We start from the raw sequence: 22,331 nt of genomic DNA, 5'->3' as shown, positions 1-22,331 counted from the left end.
ACCTAGTCTAATAACGTCTTGTTGCGTTAGTGTTCATGTCTGGAAATTGGAAAGAATGATTTTCTTCTAAGCTTTTACTCTCTGCTTTTCAAATTTTTATTTTGTTTTTCTTTAGTTGTAATACAATGGTGAAAGCTTACCTAGTTTCTTTCACTTGATAGAATAAAGTAATGTTTGGAAATAATTTTCAGTGACAGCAAACAGCTATACAGTTTTTTGTTCTGCTGATGAATTCAGTCAGGACTGGTTTTGTAGGCCTAGTGGCAAGGCGGTCAGTGATAGGATACTTCATTTTTCAGGGGTTTGATAAAAGGTGTAACACATTGTTTAGTCTTTCTGAGCCTTATTTTCACTTTCTTCAGGATATAGATTCATGTTGTGTTGACATTTTGAGGCAATGATTTAGCATAAGAAAATATATCATGTCTGGGATATAAATGTGAAATAAGTTTATTGCTGTTCTCTTAAAGTTCTGGGTTTGTTGAGTCTTTAAATTCTAACACTAACACTAACATTAAGAAAACCACTTGTAATTTCATGGTCCATTGTTCTGATACAGAAGTATTTTTAAAACTAGAGGGCTGGTGCACGAAATTCGTGCACTGGTGTGGGGGGGGGTGTCCCTCAGCCCAGTCTGCACCCTCTCCAATCTGGGACTCCTCAGGGGATGTCCGACAACCTGTGGGATCGGGCCTAAACTGGCAGTTGGACATCACTCTCACAATCTGGGACTGCTGGCTCCCAACCGCTCGCCTGCCTGCCTGCCTGATTGCCCCTAACCGCTTCTGCCCACTAATCTGATCACCCCCTAAACACTCCCTGCCAACCTGATTGACACCTAACTGCTCCCCTGCCGGCCCAATTGCCCGCCCACCTGCAGGCCTGGTCCCCCCCAACTGCCCTCCCCTGCAGGCCTGGTCGCCCCCAATTGCCCTCCCCTGCAGGCCTGGTTGCCCCTAGCTGCCCTCCCCTGCTGGCCTGATCGCCCACAACTGCCCTCCCCTGCTGCCATCTTGTGGCAGCCATCTTGTGACCACATGGGGGTGGCCATCTTGTGCGAGTGCATGACGGTCAATTTGCATATTACCTCTTTATTATATAGGATAGGATTATACAACACTCAATCTTATATCAGGTTATTTTTAAAATTTGTTTTATTTCAGTTCATTTTTTTCTCATGAAATCTCAAACCTTGAATGCTAGCTGTTATGTGAACATTGATTGTCAAGTTCATTCCTCAGCTTCCTCATTTATAAAATGAAAATAATATGGTACCAACTTGGTAGGGATAGCCATGAGACTTAAAGGGGCCATTCATATAAAGCACTAGCAAGGCCCCTGACTATAATGTGCTCAGTAAAAATTAACTAGTATTAATATTTCTCATTCCTTCAACACATCTGGTGGTGCTATAACTGTGAATAAACTCAGCCACTAAAACCTTTCTTGGGCCTCTCCTGGAGGAAATCCCTCACAGGGTAGGTGAGTGCCACTTTGTACATAGTCACAAACCTCCAGTCAGCCATCCACGCTACCCAGCACTCTCTCTCTAGTGAGCTCATTCCACCACTTTGAAATAGTTTCAAATAGTTTCTCTTCAAACCTTCAGCTTTCCTACTGGTCACTTTGCTTTTAGTAAGTGCCTTGCCTTCTACCTCTCAGAGAAAAGAGAAAGCATAAGGTAGAAACTGTGTCTTGCCACTGAATCTACAATTTTACTTGTATTTTCTCCCCTTTTGTGTTTTTCTTTTTCCTTCCTGTTTTAATGGAGGGTAGTGTCTCTGACAAAGGCCAGTCTTCCACCTGTGTTAAGGATCACATCCCTTTCTACCTTGTGAAAAACCTGAAGTATTTTCAGGTTCTGCCTTTTTACTCAATCTTACTTATCAGCTTAAATATATTTGGGCCACTCACTTCCTCAAAACCTTCTGAGTTTTCTTTTGGACCTCTGCATTTCCATTCACAACTAAAATGTCTCTTAAGAACTGTTGACACTCGTTATTTCCCTTTTCTCATCTTTCATTCGCTTTCAATATGTTCCAGTTAAGCTTCTGTCTCAACTATTCAAATTTTCATTCTCTTTATTTTGCATTTTTATCTGAACTTTCTGTTCAGTCTTGCCCTTATCAAGATTACCATATCTGCAAATCTATGAAGGCAAAGATCACTGCTAGTTATCATGCTCCTGGATATTTTTCAGCAGTATTTGGTACATTTAGCCAGTCTTTTCTCCTAACATGTTGGGTTCTTAATTTCTGTGACAAAGCACTCACTCCCTTTGTGTGCTTCTACCTTTCTGACTTTTCCTTCTCCTGGTACACCTAACTTTATTTGGTGCCTCTGTGCAGATGATCTCAAATTAGGTCTCCAGCCTCAGTCTCTGAGATTCAGATTCATAGTCATTTGTCTAGGTGATGGCTCCCTTCATTGTCTGAGAGGTATTTCAAACATGACATTTCCAAGTGAGCTCCTAATCAGTGTTATTTCATTGTTTATGCCAGAAATCTGGGACTTATTGTCAGTTTCTACTCCCTCTCTCTCTCCATCATATATTTCTAGAATCTGCTGTTTATTTCTGTTTTTAGGTCTCCCCAAGACCAGAGCACCTTCATTTCTCTCCATTCAATAACTAATCTTACAACATTCATTGTGCTCCTCTGTATTCTCTTTTCAATATTGCTCCTAGAGTTACTATTTTCAAGCATGTGGTCATGTTGCTTCCCTGCTGAGATTCTTCTTTCTTATCTTAGAATCATCACACATTTCTTTTGTCTGGAAATGTTTCTATAATGTTTCCTCTCTTTATGTGATTTGCTCCTACTTATCCTTTAAAACTTAGCTTACATTTCTAGTAAGCTGTATGTACTGCCTCCTGGCCACAGTTGCTCTGATTGTACCCAGTACTATTCCTTGGCAACATTTATCACATTCATTAACAGCTGTTTATTGCCTTGTTTCCCAACTAGCCTGAATTTTATGAGCGGCCAATGTCTCTGTCACCACACTGTGTCTCGAGCACCTAGCAGGGCTCCTTGCACAAAGTGGACACTTACATATACCTCAAATGGATTAATATACATAGTTTTCTAAATAGATTGTGCCTTTCAAAATGCTTATTAAAAATGTTTTTTTAAATAAAAGTATGTTCTTTTAGATTCAGAAATTAAAGTGTTAATGAGATATCTTCATGCTTCACAAAGTAGAATTCTTTCTCTTTATTTTGCCTTTTTATCTGCAGTATTTTGAGCTTAATTAACCACGTGCTTTTATTTTTAAAATTTTTTTAACTTTATTTTTATTGTTGACAATATTACAGATATCCCCATTTTCTTTCCCTTTGCCTACCTCTACCCAGCCCCCGCGGCCCCTTCACTCTGGCCATCACCACACTGTTGTCTGTGTCTATGTCATGCATATATGTTCTTTGGCTAATTCTTTCACCTTCTTTCATTGAGTCCCCCCTTCTCCCTCCTCTCTGACAACTGTCAGTCTGTTCCATGTATTAATGCTTCTGTTTTTATTTTGTTCGTCAGTTTATTTTGTTCATCAGCATCCACATATAAGTGAGATCATGTGGTATTTGCCTTTCTCTGACAGGCTTATTTCACTTAGCATAATAATCTCCAGGTCTATTCATTCTGTGCAAAAAGTGTGATTTCCTTCTTTTCCTATAGCTGCATAGTATTCCATTGTGCAAATATACCACAATTGGGTTTTTTTTTATACACTCATCTACTGATGGGCACTTGGGCTGCTTCCAAATCTTGGCTATTATAAATAATGCTGCAGTGAACGGGGGTGGGGGTCATATAGTCTTTTGAATTATTTGGGATTCTTAGGATATATTCCCAGAGGTGGGAGTGCTGGATTAAAAAGCAGTTCCATTTTTTTTTGTTTTTTGAGGAAACTCCATCCATACTGTTTTCCACAGTGGCTGCACTAGTCTGCATTTCCACCAGCAAGGATTTACTTTTCTCCATATTCTTGCCAGCACTTGTTCGTTGATTTATTGATGATAGTTCTTAGCTCTTCTGGCAGGTATGAGGTGCTATCTCATTCTGGTTTTAATTTGCATTTCTCCGATGATTAGTGACATTGAGCATTTTTTCATGTCTACTGGCTATCTGTATGTCTTCTTTGGAAAGGTGTCTATGTGGGTCTTTGCCCATTTTTTTATTGGATTGTTTGTCTTTCTGGTGTTGAGTTATATAAGTTCTTTATGTATTTCCTAGGGCAAGGGAAACAAAGGGAAAAATAAACAAATGGAACTACATAAAACTAAAAAGCTTTGCACAGCAAAAGAAACCATCAACAAAATGAAAAGGAAACCCACTGTATGGGAGAACATATTTGCCAATGATAGATCAGATAAGGGGTTAATTTCCAAAATATATAAAGAACTTATAAATGAATGCTTTTTAAACTTAAAGTAAAATTTATATACCTTGAAATGTTGAGAAATAAAGTATGTAAAATTATTTTTGATAGGTGTACATACCCATGTAACCAGTGCTTCAGTCAAGGTAAATAAATGATTTTAGTTTTCCAAAAATAAAAAAAACGTAGTCGATGTCTACGTTTTTTTTTTTTTCAGGGGTGCGGTGGGGAGGGCTGTTACCCTCATTCCAGACTTTCTCAGGTCACATTACCTGCTAGATAGGGCATATACCTGAGGTGTAGTTGTTATACCTTCATGGAGACTAAACAGATTATTTCTTCCACTGAATACTGGCTCTAATTGTTGGAATGTTAGATTTAAGGTTCAGAGAGGAAGGAGAGAAGATGCTTCACTGTTACCCACCTACCACTTACTTAGCTAGCTGACTTTAACAAGGTATATCTGTCTGAAGTGTCATGCATGAGCCTCATTGCATAGATACGATGGGACACACTAACTCCTGAAAATGAAAATTATTCACAGGTTACATGGAAGCAGCCATTGGTGAAAATTTGTTCCACATAACTTTGCTGTTTGGCAGGTTCATTGTTTCAAAAAGAAAAGTATTTATGCCTCTAGATGGAACATGTGGCCTCTAGTTTCTACCAATCCAGCTCTTCCTAATAGCTGAGAATTAACATTATACCTATTTAGCCCCTGAAGGCAATAGAGTTTATAATCTCTGCTTTACTTAAATTAGTTATTTTTAATTCATCTTTTCTTAAAGAACAATTAAGGTGTTGAACTTTTAAGATTGGTTTAGCATTGCTTAGTATAAGCTTTCTTTTCAGTTTTAATTGTTTAAAAGATTAATGATTGGGGAAAATTTTTAATATTTTATGGGAAAAGTTTGTTACAATATAGGTTATTTAATTATTATAATCCATGAGTAGTTATTTTTTCCCATTAAACATTGTACAATATTAGGGTGAAATTAAATTATCTATGTTATTCTATAGACAACTTTGAGCAATTAGAATTAATGTCAAAGGAAAGAGGAAAATATTTTCTGTCATTATATATAGGATAATAGAAAATTAATAGATGAGTTTTCTGCCTAAAACTATGGTGAATTTCAAAGGTCTTTTTATGTTTTTACTCAAATTTGTCTATATTTCCAGTCATTTTTACAAACTGCAAAGATATGGTAGTATTGCTGATTAATCTTAAAGATAAGAGGCTATAAATTCAAAATCATGGGGGGAAGTTAACCCGGGAAAGGAGGATCAGTGCTTCTTTGAGGTATTTGGAAAGTCATTAAGGATGGGTAAAGAGGTGAGGTAGAAAGTAGCAACAACTTTGTGGAGAACACCTGAGAAAGTCTCTACTGATGCTTTTCCTAGTTAATAGAAAAGGGACCATTAGTTTAGAACAGTGATTTTCAATCAGTGTGCTGTAAGAAGTTTTAAAACTGCAATACCTGACTATTACTCAGGGGCACAGATCTCTTTTCCCTTAGATTATCAAATAACAAAATGACAACAGCTAACACAACAATAGCCATCAGGTGTGAATGAATCAAAATTATACCTGTTTTTTTTGTCAGATTGGCAAAATATATAATTGATATTTGGTTGTGCTGCAAAATTTTAGTAATAGTTTGCGTGTGCCATGAGATGACAAGGGTTGAAAACTGCTGGTTTAGGGTGACAGGCATGTAAGGTGTTGAGGAATGTGGAAAACTGAATAATGGTCCTTTCCCCCCATCCCCCCAATATGTCCATGACTGATCCCTGGAACCTAAAGATTGTTACTTTAAAAGGTAAAGGGGACTTTTGCAGGTGTGATTGGGTTAAGGATCTTGAGGTGAGGAGATTATCCTAGGTCAGTGGTCGGCAAACTGCGGCTCGTGAGCCATGTACGGCTCTTTGGCCCCTTGAGTGTGGCTTTTCCACAAAATACCACGTGCGGGCGCGCACGTACAGTGCGATTGAAACTTCGTGGCCCATGCGCAGAAGTCTGTTTTCGGCTCTCAAAAGAAATTTCAATCGTTGTACTGTTGATATTTGGCTCTGTTGACTAATGAGTTTGCCGACCTCTGTCCTAGGTTGTCCTGCTGGGCCCAAAGTGATCACATAGTGGGTGGCAGGAGGGTCAGAGACAAAGGAGAAGGCAGTGTGCTGACAGAGGCAGAGATGGGATTGATAAGCTCTGGAGATGGAGGAGGGCCGCAGCCAAGGAATACATGTGGCCACTAGAAGCTGAAAAAGGCAAGAAAGTGGATTCCCCCCTCAGAGCCTAAAAAAGGAACAGGCCCTGTAAACACCTTGACTATAGTCCAGTGAAACTGATTTTAGTCTAGAAATATCCTATCTAATAAAAGAGTAATATGCAGATTGACCATCACTCCAACACAAGATGGCTGCCCCCATGTGGTCAAAGATCCTGCCCCCATGTGGACACAAGATGGCCAGCAGGGGAGGGCAGTTGAGAGGGACCAGGCCTGCAAGGGAGAGCAGTTGGGCGGGACCAGGCCTGCAGGGGAGGGCAGTTAGGGGCAAACAGGCTGGCAGGGGATCATTAGGCATCAATCAGGCTGGCAGGGGAGTGGTTAGGGGGTGATCAGGCTGGCAGGCAGAAGTGGTTAGGGGCAATCAGGAAGGCAGGCAGGCGAGCAGTTGGGAGCCAGCAGTCCTGGATTGTGAGAGGGATGTCCGACTGCCTGGATCTGGCCTAAACGGGCAGTCGGACATCCCTCGAGGGGTCCCAGATTGGAGAGGGTGCAGACTGGGCTGAGGGACACACACCCCTGTGCACGAATTTTGTGCACTGGGCCTCTAGTCTATATATAAAAAGGCAAATATACTAAGTGTCCAACTCTCCGACTGGTCACTATGATGCACACTGACCACCAGAGAACAGACACTCAATGCAGGAGCTGCCGTGACACGCACAGAGAAACAGCACCGCAGACCTGGTTCCCACAAAGCAACACTCGGCTTCCCCCAAGTGGGACACAGGCCCCGCCACCACCCCAGAGCAACACCCCACCAAATAGCAGCCAACGCTACTGAGACCCCATGGCACAAAATGCGGCCCACAGCCTAGCCCAGAAACGGTGGCTGTGGGCGCTGGGTAATGACCTCATGTAGCAACGCCATGCTTCCTCTCCCTAGCGACGACTAGTCTCCTTGCAGTTTCTTTAGCCCAGGAACATGACTTGCTTTATAGCCAGGTGGAAATATTTCACACTGTAACCAAATGTCTGTGAAGTATTTTCCCATGCCTCATCTCATTTGATCCTCACAGAAGTCCTGGAGTAGGTAGATAGGAGACTCGGTGGAATCCTGTTTTCTTTTTATTAGCTGGAAAACGGAGATTTAGAAAGTTTTGAAACTTGACCCGACTGAAAAGAAGTAAGAAATGGTGGACCTTGAAAATGACTTCAGGTTTTCTCACTGCGCAGAATATAGTCAAACACTGCTGCAGTTAAATACCCTTTGTTCACCCTGCGTGACCTATAATAACAATCTGCTTCGTGTTGATATTTACTGCTGTGTTGCTGACAGTTACATGAAAGAGAAGTTGGGGTGCTTCACTGGGCTGGAAAAAGTTTATAGCTACATCAGAAAGCAGATCTAAAAAGATTAAAAAATTAAAAAATAATAATAAAAAAGAAAGCAGATCTATTTAAGCAAGTTTATTCTATATCTATAAAAGGCTAAGTTGACTTGCGCATGTGAGATACATATAAAGCTCTTGCTGGTGCCAATTGCACGTGTATGTTTCAATCTGTCATTATCGATTGTGAATTTGGTTGACACTTCTCTTATAGAGAAAGGGCGAATAGTGATATTAAAATATTTCTTCTAATTAATTTCCTTTCAGTGTGCATGAATTTGTACACTGGACCTCTAGTAAGAGAATATATAAGCTACTTAATTTGTAGTAAGTTGTCCAGCAGCAGTAGGAAACTAATATAAGGGAAAAGTTTGGATAACTCCTTTGCTGGGCCAGCTATCCTACATAATAAAAAGGTAATATGCAAATTGCATCACTCCACTACGCCCACGATTGGGCCAGCTGGAGGCGCGGGGGGCGGGACTCAGGGTGGCCGATTGGCTGGAGGTAGTCCCCGACCCCCCGCTCCTACCGCCGGCCTAAACAGCCGGTGCTGCGGAAGACGCTGGTGGCGGAACTCGGGGTGGCTGATTGCGTGGCTGCTGGCACCAGTTTTCCACCAGCTGGAGGCGCTCTGATCGGCGGGTGGCCAGAGGAAAACTGCTGCTGGCGGAAAACTGGTGCCGGCAGCCAGGTGAAGGAAAAGTCTATTGCACGAAACTTCGTGCAACGGGCTTCTAGTCTGTAAATAAATGGATCATTAGGTGAGTTGGTACACATTTTGTATAGTGGAGGCAATCAGCAGAGTTTGTACTTTTTCCAAGGGGTTCTTAGCAGTCACAGAGAAGAATGTTCAAAATAAGGAAGTCACTAATAGAATTTGCCTTATTGGGTGTAGGGGAGATTTCTAAGATCATTAGTAGCATTAATGACATGGTTGATCATGGACTGTTTTAATAAGTAGGCAAGTGAATCACAAGGTTCCAAGAAATAGAAGTATTAGGTATTAGGGATCAGTAGGTTCAAAGATCCAGTGAGAGCGAGGAGCAGTGTAACAAAGTAGGGAAAGATGGGAGGAAAAAGCTCTTCAGTGCCAGAAATGTTTGATGCTTTCTCAAGATAGGTTTAGGATTTGCCTATGTCAGTATGGGTGGGTGAGGCGGGCAGGAAATCCTGGTAAGATGGGAGATGAAAATTAAGCTATCTATCTGTAAGGAGTGTTCCAGATTAAACGTTATTATGAATGTTACAGTTACCAAAGGTAATAGATGGCAAGGAATAGAGTTGTGAAAAATAATGTTGTGAGAAACAAATACTATTTGCTGAAGTTAACAAGGATTTGTGTGTCCTTGGAAGTCATAAATGGGATGAGAACATAGAGATAGTGGAATTTGTGAGTCTGTTTTTTTCTATAGATTTTGGTGCTTTGGGGTTCAAAAAAACATTTATAGATTACACATTTAGAGCAGTTTGAAAGTAACTATATTCTAGAAGAACACAGGTTGCTTAAGAATCTTCTCAGCACTTTTCTCTGCTTTCAAAATGATATCTTAGAAGGAAGTGGATTCAATGGCTTTGGGGCTATTAAACTTCACACCTGTTCAGAATTTTTACTGACTGCTTTTGCAAGAGGGGTCTGTTCAAGACAGGCTTTCCCCATATGTGCTCTAGTTTGTGACTGATGATATAATACCTTGGCATCTTTTTATGGTTAGATCAAAAGCCAAGCACTAACCCTTTATGAAAAATAAAACCAGGGCATCGTCATAAATACTTTAAAGGTTAAGCATGTTGTACTTGAAAATTGGGAGTTTTTCATTGCCTTCCATCTCAGTTTCTGTTTCAAACAAATTAATGGAACCATGAACACCTTAAATACTATGACCTGTAGGCTGTTTATGAGTTTGTGCAATGATGGTATAGCAAGCAGTCCATGACATTGAGTTTAGGTAGGCACATATATATTCAGCATGAAGTAGGTCCTATGGTACAGTCAGAAATAGAGCACATATTTGTTGATGTGTAAAGGAAGTGAAATTTTTATACATAAAGCGGATGCTCCCAATACTATATATATAGGAAATTTGGAGTAGTGAGAAAAATACTTAATGAGATATTCAGCTTTAGTTCCTACTTTGTCACTAATTTGCCTAAGTCATTTAACCTCTTGAGGTAAGACTCTTGTTTCCTTATCTATAAGGAAAATAAATTACATTTACTGGGTAAGAGCTTTGGTTCTTATCTTTTGGGGGGTTAGACACCCCTTGGAGAATGGTCAAAATTCATGGGCCCTTTCCTAGAAGACATGTGTGTGCATACACTCATTACACAACATACCCTTTTATATATGCAGTTTCAAGGAATTAATGGGTTGGTTCCCTGAAGCCTATCTATGGGATGTGATTGGAAGATGTGTTGATTAGATCATTTTAAGTTTTAGAGCTCTTTCTGCTCTGAAGTTTTATACCATTTTAAAACTGAAATTGAATAGCTACACATGATGTCTAGGGCATGGTAATGAAGGAAAAAACGGAAGATGTGGGTTGATTAGTATTAAGTTAATGGCAGTGTCTTCAACAGCTCTTAAGGTGTGTTGATAGAGCCTTGGTTGCCTATGAGTCTACCCAGTACTCTTCCATGTAATAGCAGATAGCATTTTCACAGCTCTTAGTTGTGCCAGGCACTGTTTTAAGCACCTTGAGTATATTAATTTATATCAGTTTATGGTTTTACAATATTTTTTTTGTAGTTTGGGAAAGCAATAAAATTTCTATTTATTCGAAAAAGTAAAAATACAAATCAACAGATATCATTTACTACATGGCTATATCTCTGTCAAAATGTTTTAAATACCTGAACTTCCAGGTGAGTATCATATTCTCCATTTTGCAAATGAATAAACTGAAGTTAGATTAACCTGCCGAGAGCACAAAGTTACTAACATTACTGAAGTAGTAAAGTCTTTTTTTATTCCAAAGTTCATGGTCTTCACCTCATTGCAGAAGAATTATCTATAATAATAAAAGCGTAATATGCTAATTAGACCTGATAGCCGACCTTCTGGACATCCTTCTGGATGAAGCCGCCGTGACGGGGTTGAGGCAGAAGTTGTTAGGGGTGATCAGGCAGGCAGAGAGGTTAGGAGCGATCAGGCAGGCAGGCAGATGGGGTTAGGGGCCATCAGGCAGGCAGGCGACCAGTTAGGGGCGATCAGGCAGGCAGGCAAGTGGGTTAGGGATGATCAGGCAGGCAGGCAGGTGAGCAGTTAGGAGCCAGCAGTCTCGGATTGCAAGGGGGATGTCCTGGATTGTGAGAGGGTGCAGGCCTGGCTGAGGGATCTCCCCCCCGACCCCATGCACGAATTTCATGCACCAGGCCTCTAGTGCACATACATAATCTGTAATAATAAAAGGGTAATATGCTAATTAGACCTGACATCATTCTGGACATCCTTCCTAATGAAGCTGGGGCCGGAGGGAAGCCAGCCCAGCCCAGGTCCTGGGTGCCTGCGGGCGGCTGGAGGAGGGAAGCAGCCCGAGTCCTCGGTGCCAGAGGGAAGCTGGTAAGGCAGCCCAGGTGCCGGAGGGAAGACAGTGTGGGCAACTGGGAAGGAAGGCCTACTCTTGCACAAATTTTCATGCATCAGGCCTCTGGTAACTAATAAGAATACAAATATAAAGAAATCATACAAAAAAATAAATAATACAAGAATAAATTCACCCTAGCTGATTTGGCTAAGTGGATAGAGCATCGACCTGTGGAGTGAAGGGTCCTGGATTAGATTCCAGTCAAGGGCACGTATCTCGGTTGCAGGCCCCTCCCTGACTCGGGCCCTGGTCAGGACGTGTGAAGGAGGCAACCAATCAATGTGTTTCTCTCACATCGATATTTCTCTCTGTCTTTTCCTCTCTCTCCCACTCTCTCTAAAAAATCAATGGAAAAATATCCTTGGGTGAGGATAAAAAAATTATATATATTAAAGCCTAATATGCAAATTGTCCCCGTAGGAGTTTGACCGGGAGACCAGGAGTTCAATTGCTTGCTATGATTTGCGCTGACCACCAGGGCATGGCGCAGAACGAAGGAAGGCCCCAGCCGGCAGCCCAAAGGCCCCGATCGGCCCTGATCACTGGCCAGGCCTAGGGACCCTACCTGATGCATGAAATTCATGGAAGAGTAGGCCTTCCTTCCCCCGGCTGCCGGCACCGGCTTCCCTCTGGCACCTGGGACCCGGGCTTCCCTTGCAGCCCCAGCTTCATCCAGAAGGACATCTGGTCTAATTAGCATATTACGCTTTTATTATTATAGATTCGGTTTAAAAGAATTTATGATAATTTACTGAGTTGAGTTAATAACATTCATTCACCTTTGTGTTTATGAGGATAAATTCATTCATTCAGCAAGTATACATCAAGTGTGTATTATGTATCAAGCCCTTTTCTAAAAACCTGTGTTTTCCTTTTTCCAGGTTCTTCTATCATTGGGAAATTTTTATGATATGGAAAACTGGGCAGATAACACTGGTTTCCCAAGCCTAATTTAAGAACAGTGACTTATCTCTGATTTAAGCCAACAATTTTCAATCTCATAGTACACATTAACTAATTACTAAAATTCTGCAGCACACCAAAAAATATATACATTGCCAATCTGACAAAAAAAAATAGATATAATTTTGATTCATTCACACCGGATGGCTATTGTTGTGTTGACTGTTGTCATATTTTTACACTTGATCTTAGCTAAAAGGCCAAGAAGCAATGTGGTCATTTTCTTATTTGACAATCTGAGGGAAAAGAATTGCTCCTGACTAAAATAATTGCCCCTGCATATTTTTAAAATGCTTGGGACACACTGGTTGAAAATCACTTACGTAAGCTATCAAAGAACATTGGAAATCCTTTGTCTATGTTTCTTTCTCATTTTTAAATTTTGAATCTAATATTAAAATCCTCATTGAAAAATTGATTTTCTAAGATTTAGATTCCTAATTGTCATTAGAAGTTATTTAAAATCATTATTATCATAATACTTAGAAACTCACCAAAAAATCAGATACCCTAGCAGTTCATCTATCCACTTGATGGTACACTAGCCCTACACTAATTTGAAACTGTTCTTCTAATTTTTGAAAACATTTTTGTTGCTATATAATATAAAAAGTACATAAATCATTTTTGCCCATTTTTTTAAATGTGAGTTTTCTGGAGGGTTTTGGAAGTTCGTTATATAGTCTAGAATAGATAGACGTTCTTTGTCAGATACATGTATGTGAAATATTCCATTCTGGGCTTGCCTTTCTCTTAATGGAATTTTTGAAGAAAAGTTTTAAATTTCAGTTAGTTCCCGTTTTTGTCTGCAATTGTTAGATAGTGTTGCATACATATCAGTTTGGTCAAATTTATTAACCATGTTCAAATCTTTCACACTAATTTTTATTGTCTGCTTGTCCTATCAGCTATTAAGAAATGTTAATATCTTTAGATTTATAATATCATTTATTATAAATTTTGATTTGTCTAGTTCTCCTTTTAGTTTATATATTTGGAGGTTTTGTTACAAAATGAATATAAATTTAAGATCATTTTATCTTTCTGTTGAATTTTTATGAAATATTCTTTATCTCTGGTAATGCTTCTTGCCTTAAAGTCTACTTTGTATTGTATTATTTTATGAGCTTTCTTGATAAATGCCTGCATGGAGAATTTCTTAACATCTTTTCCTTTCCACCTTTCTGTGTCCTTATATTTCACTTGTAAGCACCACATAGTAACATGCCTTTTAAACCCATCTGATAATCTTTGTTTTTAAATTGAAGCATATAGTTTATTTACATTAATGTAATTATTGATATCTTTGGATTTAAATTTGTCATCCCACTATAAGTGCATCAAATATGTTTTATTGCCCCATTCTCCTTCCCCATTAGCTATTAATTACATAGTCTTTTAAAATTATTTTAGTAGTTATCTTAGTGATTACAGCATAGATCTTTGACTTATAGTTTTCTTTATATTAGTTTTATTTTGTTTTCAACTACTTCCTCATTGTATGTGTCTTAGAATACTTTTGACTTCCTGGGTCTTTTTCCCCTTGGTTTTCAGACATTTGACCCTGGGGTGTTTTATTTTGGTGGGGAACAAACCTGGTACTTTTACCAACACTATATGAAAAATGTGGAGACTATTTCTTAAAGGGAAATATAATTTTCTTTGAGCAAGCAGGTACAGTATGGGCAGATCACTATGAGTTTGTTGAAGCTGGCTTTTAGGCTATGTTAAGATTGGTCTATTTTTAGTTTGCCTCTATTTCCAAGGCATATATCTGCTCACTGGGAATTAGCCCTTCTGGGGGTCTCAGGTTGAAAGCCTGATGTGTTTACCAGTTTGCTCTCTATATAACTGTGCCTTAAATTCCAACTTTTGTCTCTTCACCACTGCAAGTAAGCCAGCTGTCTCTGTTCAGCTCTTCTGCCTTCCAGTGCTGCTATTTGGTGTTTTGGTGTCTCATCCATGCTTAGGTAATATGTCAATGAACACCTTAATGAAAATTATTTGCAGAATTTCTGGTTCTTATTTGGATTTCTCTCTTCTTCAGCCTTTGACCCCTCATGAGTTCTAGCTGCTTGATACCCAGCCCACCTGTGACTTTCTGCTTGTTGTCCTATTTCCAGTCCTCCAGATAAAACAAATGGCCCAAGGGAATGAGTAAAGGTGAATGTGGGGCTCCTCTCAGTATACCTGTCTTTTCTCCAGAATCTAGACTCCACAATTCCAGGTTGTCTTTGTTGTTTTTTGGTGCTTTTAAATTGTTAGTTTTTTTTAAATTGTTGTATAATAAACATAACAAAATTGTTAACTATAAGTGTAAAGTTTATAGATATTAAATGCATTCATACTGTCATGCAATTGTCACCTCTACCCACCTCGAGAACTTTGATCATGCAAAACTAATACTCTGTACCCATTAAATAACAACTCCCCATTCACCCTTCATTTCAGTGCCTGGTCACCACCATTCTACTTCCTGTCTCTATAAATCTGACCACTCTAGATGCCATATAAATGGAATTAGAGTACTTGTCCTTTTGTAACTCAAAGTTCATTTCTGTTATAGCATGTGTCAGAATTCCCTTCCTTTTTAAGGATGAATAATAATTCTATTGAATGTATATAATACACTTTGTTTATCCATTCATTTATAACTGGACACTTAGGTAGTTTTCACCCTTTGTTTATTATGAATAATGCTACTGTGAATACAGGTATGCAAATATTTCTTTAAGACTCTGCTCAGGCGCTTTGATTTATTCATATACTCCCCAATACTTGTTATTTTCTGTGGTGTTTTTGGTTTTGTTTTATTTTGTTTTTTGTTAACAGCCATCTTGATGTGTGTGAGGTGGTAGCTTTTTATTTTCATCCAGCTTTTATAGTTGTTCTTGGCAGAGGACCTGGTCTTACTACAGATGTTCTTTCAAGTTTAGAAGTGGAAATGTGTGGACTGGCATCTAGAGTAGATGTTACTTCACAGATGGGGAAGCTGACACAGATGCTTAAGGTCAAATCTAGTAAATGGCAGAGATAGGATTGACTGGCTCTTAAATCTATGCTCTTAACCACTGAATTATAACACTTCTGTAATACAGGTTTTCTTTCCTATACTTCTTATAATCTCACTAGGGGCCCAGTCCACGAATTCGTACACCTTGAAAGGAACTGTGGGCTGGGAGTCTGTGGTGGGCACAAGGGCGGGTCTCGGCCCATCCTCCATGCCCCCACCTGACCCCTCCTACCCCACCCCTCCTCCCTCTCCTCCCCCCCCCCCTTTCCCTTGTCTGCTGGCAGCCCCACTCTTACCACTGCTGCTCCCGTGCGCTGATGGTGGCCCCGGGTGCGAGCGGGGCCATCACCAGCAGCAGGTGCAAGAGGTAGCTGCTGGCCCCAATCACTCCTAAGGAGCAGGAGGAGGTGGAGAAGTCCTGAGGGGCAATCGGGGCCGGCACTGGGTGCCTGCAGCAGGTGCAAGAAGTGGCTCCAGCGCTGGCAGCAGGTGCGAGCAGCGGCTCCAGTGCCAGCAGCATGTGCGAGGGCTGGGCAGGACCGTGGCACGCATGAGCAAAGAATTTTCAGTAACCACCAGAGGTTCGCCACAATGATAGCGACTGGCGCCCCACCTTGGTCTGGTGCCCCCGCTCACCTGCTCCACCATTCCACCATAGCCAATGCCTGCCATGTTCCCCACGCGCCCCCTGGTGGTCAGCACACATCATAGTGACCAGTTATTCAGTTCGGTTTTTCAGTTGTTCCGCCATTCGGTCTATTTGCATATTAGGATTTTATATATATGCTAGAGGCCCGATGCACGAAATTCGTGCATGGGGGTGTGTGTCCCTCAGCCCAGCCTGCACCCTCTCCACTCTGGGACCCCTCTCACAATCCGGGACTGCTGGCTCCCAACTGCTCGCCTGCCTGCCTTCCTGATTGCCCCTAACCGCTTCTGCCTGCCAGCCTGATTGATGCCTAACTGCTCCCCTGCCAGCCTGATTGCTCCTAACTGCCCTCCCCTGCTGGCCTGGTCACCCCTAACTGCCCTCCCCTGCAGGCCTAGTCACCCCTAACTGCCCTCCCCTGACGGCCTGGTCACCCCTAACTGCCCTCCCCTGATGGCCTGGTCCCCCCCAACTTCCCTCCCCTGCAGGCCTGGTCCCCCCCCAACCAACTGCTCTCCCCTGCAGGCCTGGGTCCCTCCCAACTGCCCTTCCCTGCAGGCCTGGTCGCCCCCAACTTCCCTCCTCTGCTGGCCTGGTTACCCCTTACTGCCCTCCCCTGCAGGCTTGATCGCCCCCAACTGCCCTCCCTTGCAGGCCTGGTCCCTCCCAACTGCCCTTCCCTGCTGGCCATCTTGTAGTGGCCATCTTGTGTCCACATGGGGGCAGGATCTTTGACCACATGGGGGCAGCCATTTTGTGTTTTGAAGTGACAATTTGCATATTACTCTTTTATTAGATAGGATAAAGGCCTGGTGCATGGGTGGGGGCCAGCTGGTTTTCCCTGAAGGGTGTCCCGGATCAGGGTGGAGGTTCCCTTGGGGCATGGGGTGGCCTGGGCGAGGGGCCTGTGGTGGTTTGCAGGCCGGCCACGCCCCTCGGCGACCCAAGTGGAGGCCCTGGTATCTGGGATTTATTTATCTTCTGTAATTGAAACTTTGTAGCCTTGAGCGGAGGCCAAGGCAGGCCAGAAAGCTTGGCTTCCTTCATCGCCAGGGAAACACAAGCCTCCTGCTCGCTCTGTGGCTGTAGCCGTTTTTGTTGGGATTTATTTATCTTCTGTAATTGAAACTTTATAGCCTTGAGCAGAGGCCAGGGCCGGCCAGAGCGGGTGAGAAGCTTGGCTTCCTCCGTTGCCGGGGAACCCCAAGCTTCCTGCTCGCTCCATGGCCGCAGCCATCTTGGTTGGGTTAATTTGCATACTCGCTCCTGATTGGCTGGTGGGCGTAGCGGAGGTACTGTCAATTTGCATGTTTCTCTTTTATTAGTGTAGAAATTGATCTAAGACCTTGAGAGTGATTATTCTTATGGTTCTGTTTCCTGTTTTTGTGTTTTTTTCCTACCAGATTTATTAAATTGTGGAGTACGGAACAGTGCTTTTATGATTTGGTGCGATTTATACAGCTTTAGAGAAATATGACAAATTTTGATTTGTCAAACATTCTAGGATACAGTTCTTAAAATGAATGAAAAATATTTTTCGCCGAAACCGGTTTGGCTCAGTGGATAGAGCGTCGGCCTGCGGATTGGAAGGTCCCAGGTTCGATTCCAGTCAAGGGCATATACCTTGGTTGCGGGCACATCCCCAGTAGGGGGTGTGCAGGAGGCAGCTGGTCGATGTTTCTCTCTCATCGACGTTTCTAGCTCTCTATCCCTCTCCCTTCCTCCCTGTAAAAATCAATAAAATATATTTAAAAATAAAAAAAAAGAATGAAAAATATTTTTAAATAGGACTTCTTATAAGTACATTGTTTTTAAACTTTCACAGGCCTGAGACAGAGATTTGGGGTCCTTTTACAGTGATGGAAACTTGCAGCTTTTGTTGTAGAGCTGTTTTCCAGCAGGTTTTTGACACCATATTCTCTGCTTTTTCATTCACTTTACAAGTAAAGTTTAATGCGGAAATGTTGCTGTTTCTGTATAATTTACTGTTTCATATCTCACTGATGCCCTTTCAACAATGTAGTGAACCACTAGCATTGGGAAAATATTGGGACAGTTCTTTAAATTTTGAGCTAATTAGACTTGTTTCTACTGAAAATTATACTATCGGTTTTTGTGTGGTTGTTTTTTAAAATTTCTTTTTCCATACTCATTGTGTTAAGCCTTCTTAAGTCATGTTTAGAAAGGGAACGCTGTTTGAAAACTCTTAAATGTATTACTTGTTATAGAAGATTGCCTAGTGATTATGCTTGGGAAAGTAGGTTCAAAAATCTCCTAACAGACACACAGTAGCCACTTGCTAAAGAAAATTATTTGCTTACTTGTTCTTTTAAATAAATCTTATTTTTCAGGGTTTATCTCTAGTGTATGAACAGGATAAATGTTTAATATTTATAAAGATTTTGCACGCTGCTTACATTTCTCTTTTCCTATCTTCTTTTTTAAAAATAAATGAAAACTTAAGAGTTTGATTAACCTACTCTACAGTTTCCTTGATGAACCACCTTTTAGAGCTCTTTGCTACAATTTTAACATGCTCTTTGTCTAAATAAATAGCTACCAGTCACCACAGTGGGACCAGGCAGGGAAATGTAGATGAATGCATACTAATCTGTAACTGCCCTTCATTAATTAGTGGTGTTATTAAAGTACTGAGCTACTTGTATTTGAAGCAAAAATTTTATGAAGAGCTCCCTTAAACTTTCTAATTAAGACAATGGGCTGTTGTACTTATATTTGTAGTACTAACTTTCAGAATTAAATGTGACCCATAGGTTAGTTTTAGAATTTGCTTCCCAAATACCTATTTAATTTAGCAAGAAAACATTGTTCAATGAAACACAAGATATGAGCAATACTGTGAAAGAGCTTATAATTTGTTTCTTTTCATGGGTGCACCATTGTGCACTGTGCCTAATATCCATTTATCCTACTTTGCTTTTCTGTGACATAATGACTGTTGATTAAAAATATTTGCTAAAACATTTCTTGCAGGTAAACTAATTGGTAAGAGTTAAGTTACTTTTTGAACTTCATTAACAAATTTTTATTTGTATTTAATACCATTCCCTAAGTAATGAAGCTGTTTAGCCCACTTACAAAGTCATTTCTTGACTTTGCACAGATTTTTCATAAATTTATATTTTTACATAGCACATCTTGACGCTTCTAAGAATACTGTTGCATGCTGACTTTGATCCGTCTGATGTTAAATATTTAGGTGTCTTGAGGGATTAGATATCTTGGTGAAGCATTAGTTAAGGGGAAAAGGCAAATATTTCCCAAGATGGTAGTAGTAGTAATATCTGTGGCCTTGTACGGCCCAGCATCTTGTAGGCTGATGTCTTCTGTCTTCTGAGAAAAGAGCCCTAGTTCAGGAGTAGCTATTTGCCAAAGGAGTTTTACCTGGGTATCAGCTGGTTGAGAGGTTCCCTTTTTTTGTAGCAGAGGAAGAAAGACTGCAACTCTCCACCTCAACTCCTAGAGACCTGCCTATCCTAGTTCATTCTTTTAAAGTGATACTTTTTTAAAAATCTAGCTTTTATAGTTCTTCTTGGCAGGGAAGTTTATATTATAAAAGCTTTTCTATAAAAAAATGCTATTGAGAATAGAAATGTAAATAAGTGGAATAACTTTGTGAGGTGGATGTTGCATTACAGATAAGTACTTCTAAGTTCGTTTATCAAGCTAACTGCACAGATGAAATCAGATGCAAAAGCAGCCTGACTTTTTCCCAGCTCTGTGAAAACAGGAACAATGAAGTGGTCCTGTCATTGATTATTCCTTCTCATCACCACCACCCCCTGCACAGACTCTGCTCTGGTCCACCTAGATTCTGAAGGTTTTTGCCCACTTCAGGTTAGCGACTCCTGAGAGATAACCATAAATTTAGAAATTTAAAATGTAGCTTATCTCTTTGATGATGAAACTCACATATCTTTATTCAGTCTGGTGTTTGACCCAGACATTGGGCTTTCAAACATGTTTTTCAGAACACTTTATATTTAAAATGCCTGCATTCTGACTTAAAAAAGAAAAATAGAAGCAGCCACCAACTTTCTTTGCTGAGCTCTCTTCAGTAGATAAATGACAAATGTTGGATTCATACAGACTACATTTTGGCTAAAAAGCCTGAGATTAAAATATTATTTTTAGGTTATTGTTTAATATTTTTTGTCTTGGGATGATTTTATTTTATCTGTACTTTGAGATTGTATTGAAACAAAAAGAGGTTCCTATTAGAATCTATTATGAAAATGCTATTGTGTATCCACAGGCTGAATTCTGTGCATGCATATATGTTTAACATATGCACACATAAATGGTGGGTGTATCGTGTATAGCTTTTATTTTGCTTGATGGTAATCATACATATCAGACATTTAATATAAACTAGAGACCTGGTGCATGAAAATTCATGCACACGCGGGGGAGGGGTCCCTCAGCCCAGCCTGTGCCCTCTCACAGTCTGGGACCCTTGGGGGATGCCCACCTGCTGGCTTAGGCCTGCTCCCCAAGAACAGATAATCTAAAAGAAATAATCATATCCTTGGGTAAGGATTTTTAAAGGTAATGGTCGCATGAAAATTCACTGCCGGCCCTAACTGGTTTGGCTCAGTGGATAGAGTGTTGGCCTGCAGACTCAGGGGTCTCCGGTTCGATTCTGGTCAAGGGCATGTACATTGGTTGCGGGCACATCCCCAGTTGGGGTGTAGGAGCAGCTGATAGATGTTTCTCTCTTATCAATGTTTCTAACTCTCTATCTTTCTCCCTTCCTCTCTGTAAAAAATCAATAAAATATATTTTTTAAAAAGAAAAAGAAAAAAAATTCACTGCCGGCAGGGCTGAGGGGACTGGGCACCACCATCTTGTGAGGGCGTGGTGGTCAATTAGCATATTCCTTCTTTGTTATATAGGATGACTATTTAGTATTACTAATTTAAATAGTCACACTCAATTTTGTGGGGTTTCCCTTCTCCATTTTATTATCTCTCTGGTACCCATAATCAAATTTCAGGATTAGTATTATATGTCACTTATGTATAATCATTATATACACCTTTACAGACTCCGATTAAAAGGTGTAGCTTTTATCCTACATCATCTGTATCTCCCTTATCCACAATCACCTTCCATGGAGTTAAATGTTCTAAGCTTTGCTCAAACACTTTAACCATCATATAGTTGTTAATGGTAGAGCGTGAGATCATAAGAAGAATTCCTAACTTTACATCTAATCTACAATAATAAAAGAGAAAGGTGCAAATTGACCGTACCTCCACAACACCCACCAGCCAATCAGGAGGGAATATGCAAATTAGAAGGACAAATATGGCAGTGGCCCCACTGGCCAGCCGCTCCAGGTGTGGAGCAGCCAGGTGGGGCAGGATGCCTGCTATGAGAGGGAGGGCGGGGGGCGAAGGGATCTACAGGAGCGGCACTCCAGCCACAGTGAAGACGAAGATGGCAGACTCCAGCCGGAGTGTGCAGCGAAGTCAGCAGAATCTGGTGGAGTCTGCAGCAAAGACGAAGATGGCAGATTCCAGCCAGAGTCTGCAGTGAAGATGGCAGACTCCAGCCAGAGTCAGCAGCAAAGGCGGCAGACTCCAGCCGGAGCAAAGGTGGAAGGTGGCAGCCAGAGCAAAGGCCTGGGTCCCGGGTGCCAGAGGAAAACTGGTGCCGGAAGCCAGGGGAAGGAAGGCCTATTGCACGAATCTTCGTGCAACTGGCCTCTAGTATTTTCATATTTGGAAATTTATAATAATTGATATTTTAACTATAGGGAAAACAGGCACTTTTTATATGACTCAGTACTTCCACTCCTAGAAATCTATCCAAGAAAAATGAAAGCATATGTCCACAAAAAGGTTGTACCTAAATGTTCATAGCAACATTACTCATAGTAGACAAAAACTAGAAACAGCTCAAAATATCCTTCAGCTGATGTGAATGAATAAATTAAATGTGGCGTATTCATACAATGGAATACTATTCAGCACTAACAAGGAATGAAATGCTGAAACGTTACAACCTTAGCAACTTTATGCTTAGTGTAAAATCAGACACCAAAGATCACATATTATTTTAATTACATAAAATGTCTAGGAAAAGAAATTTATA

The 22,331-nt window shown here is 40.8% G+C and overlaps 1 protein-coding gene across 2 annotated transcripts in view; it reads left to right on the top strand.

The window, feature by feature from the left end:
* The window catches only part of CUL3 (cullin 3), a 110,144-nt gene that overhangs the window by 45,471 nt on the left and 42,342 nt on the right, over nucleotides 1-22,331 (top strand). The gene's annotated exons all lie outside the window — the stretch shown is intronic.

The sequence above is a fragment of the Cnephaeus nilssonii genome (assembly GCF_951640355.1).
Source record: "Cnephaeus nilssonii genome assembly, chromosome: 10".
Classification (NCBI taxonomy): domain Eukaryota; kingdom Metazoa; phylum Chordata; class Mammalia; order Chiroptera; family Vespertilionidae; genus Cnephaeus; species Cnephaeus nilssonii.
The sequence above is the reverse complement of the archived record's forward strand: the minus strand, read 5'-3'. Positions and strand labels throughout refer to the sequence as shown.